The sequence below is a fragment of the Glycine max genome, chromosome 13 (genome assembly GCF_000004515.6).
Source record: "Glycine max cultivar Williams 82 chromosome 13, Glycine_max_v4.0, whole genome shotgun sequence".
Classification (NCBI taxonomy): domain Eukaryota; kingdom Viridiplantae; phylum Streptophyta; class Magnoliopsida; order Fabales; family Fabaceae; genus Glycine; species Glycine max.
The window spans coordinates 26,237,070-26,239,944 of record NC_038249.2 but is presented as its reverse complement, the minus strand read 5'-3'; the positions used below and the strand labels follow the sequence as shown (position 1 = coordinate 26,239,944).

Sequence of the window (2,875 nt, the reverse complement as noted above, 5' to 3'; positions counted from 1 at the left end):
GAGACTCCATTTCTTATGTCTATCACTAACGCCAATGCCATTATAGTGACAATCCTACAATGTTGTAAAATAATTTTATTTCAATCACAAATTAATGTTCATATAACTTATCATAAAGATTAGTAAATTTGTCGTATGCATAGTATAAGTTGTATTTAAATAAGAGTATAAATTATTCTATCAGTATATAATATATTTTCTCATAAACAAATAACACCTTAAAGACTTATTTAAATAAGTTTCTCTAAAAACACTTGTAGGAAAAAAAATACTACTATGATTAGCTAATGTAAAGTTTAATGATTAGTGGGTGAAAATCGAAAAAATTCATCACATCTTTTTCTTCTTATTTTTCTTTTTTAGAATTAATTCTAAATAAGCTAATCCAAATTGACCCTAATTTATATTTTATAGCTAAATACTACTATGAACCATCAAAACTGCACTGCATCCTGGTGAGCGAGTCACAAAATCAACGATTAATAATCAAGTAATAAAAAAGAGTATTTAAGTACCTTAAACTTTATCTTTTTTACAAGACACCCTAAACTTTATCTCTTTTGCAAATAGAGACCATAAACTTTAATTTTATTTCAATCAATCCTTAAACTTTATCTCTTTTGCATATAAAGACCTAATTTCAATTTGATCTCAATTAATTCTTAAAAATGACTCCTTTCATAAACAACATTTTATATTAAATTGGGGTTAAATTACTAACAAAAGAATCTCAATTGTTTATTAATGTTTTTTATAAATCACTTTTCAAACATTAAAACATAATAAAATTGAAAATTAAAAATTAAAACAATCAAATATTTTTTTATTAATGTTATTATTTTCCCTTTTTATATATCTCTTTTAAATTTATATTTTTTTATTACATTTTAAATATGAAAAAATGAGGTGTCGATTTATGAAAAAGTTAAAATTAAATATCAATCATAATAATTTTAAAGTTTATGGTATCTATTTGAAAGGAAAAAAAAAAAGTAAAGTTTAACACTTAATGTTCTGTCCCAAAAAAAAAACTATGAAATAATATAAAATTGAGTTGAAGAGTGCGCCTTTCCCACAGAATGAACTCCTTTTACTTTTGTCGGGTGCAACAAAGCATATGAAAATATTTTGCGTAATATTTAATATTATCCAAAACTAGATGATGGAGATACAAATGTTGATGTTGATTCTTGTTCCACTGAGGAGAAAATTGTTTCTCTCCACTGAATCCCGCTTAGAAATTACTAAGTCAAGAATATTATCAGTATCGAGTAGCACGGAAAGTTGAAAACTGCACCGCTACCCTTTGTCTAGTGCCTATAAATATCGAAGCAACAACCGGTTTTATTGGCATACAGAAAAGTTCAGTAGGTAATAGGCATGGACCTCCATAACCATTACTACTGTACCAAATAGAGGTAAAAATATAGTAGAACCTTGTCACAATCATGTTTGATTTTCTTATCCTAAACTTTATTAGAAAATTATGGTAATTTTTCATAAACTTCTCTGTAAATGCTTATAAAGAAAAGAAAGAAAAAAAACCAACGGATCGGATCTAATGGAAAAAAACAATATGATAAATCAAGATTCGAATTTCTATTAGAAAAGGTGTCCAAATTTAATATCGACTTAGTATAGAGTTACTTTCAAGGAAAGAGACATGTAGGAAAAAATATATAAAAAAAAGCCTAATTTATTTTATTTTCTTAATTTTTTTCCTTATACAAGTCCATGAACAAATTTCAGTATTTCACTCTTTAGGTGCCTTACGAAAGTTATTATAATAATAATAATAATAATAAACAATTCAAAAATATGGCATCCCTTAAATGTCATGTTCACATTAGGCACCGAAAAGGCGAAAACACCAAGTGGCTCAAATATAGATATGATATTGACAAAAGTTTATTTTTCAGCACTGTACTTCATCAATTAATAAAAAAATGTTACATATGAATTTTAATAATTATTATAAAATTAAAAAAAATTTTTAAAAAAAGTCTTGTGATTGATCGATGAGAATACATATTTTTATTTCAAAAAAACATTTTTAAAAGACTCGAAAGGGAATACTCGAAAGAAGGAAAAACATAATGAAAAACGAGATTAAGGTATACCAAACCAGCTGATCCAATATCACAATTAATTAATCATTGTAATACTCTCTCTACTATTAAATCAAATTTATAAAATCATGAGTAAAACTGGATAAATAAGAAATGACACCCTTTGGTTAAAAAATTAAAGACATGACACTCTAATTATTTTTTTTAATAAATTTCAGTCCAAAATAAAGAGTGTATTTGAAAATATAAAATATACATGCATGTGTCAGTTTCCCACGAGATAAAAAAAAATATACAATATACATGCTACTACCAAATCCTAATGCTTGCACGAACATTCAAATAAAGAGAGTTAAATCCCACTAAAATCAAACCAATTAACGATCAAATACCAACTCAAGGACCAAGCATGCACCATGTGCCTTTGTTATTAATCTACATCTCAGTATACAAACCAAAAGATAGAAGAAATCAACCAAGGTGCAATGAAAACAAAGGATCAGCAATTATACATAATTACAATATTACACAAGAACAAAGCATATATAGATAAAGAGATACCTGAAAACAAAATGTTCACCCCAAAATGCTAGTAAATGATCAAGCGAAACACGTTCCTTGTGTACCCCAAAACAACCCTAAAACTTATTTATAAAGGCTTGGGATGTGAGGAACTGAAAAATAAGAGTTTTTTTGCTTCGGGTGTTTTTCGGAGTGTCAACACTTAAACACACTGTATGTTCAAGCTCACAAACAAAGACGCCACAAAAGCTAGCACACGGCGTTATTATTAAAGAATAAAAGAG

At 27.0% G+C, this 2,875-nt stretch overlaps 1 protein-coding gene across 2 annotated transcripts in view; it reads right to left on the bottom strand.

The window, feature by feature from the left end:
- The window catches only part of LOC100790948 (protein ABSCISIC ACID-INSENSITIVE 5), an 8,601-nt gene extending 5,726 nt beyond the window's left edge, over positions 1 to 2,875 (bottom strand). For both annotated transcript variants that reach the window (XM_041008151.1, XM_041008152.1), the window contains exon 1: positions 2,631 to 2,875. The gene's annotated coding sequence lies outside the window, so the exon portion shown is untranslated. The remainder of the gene's footprint in view (positions 1 to 2,630) is intronic.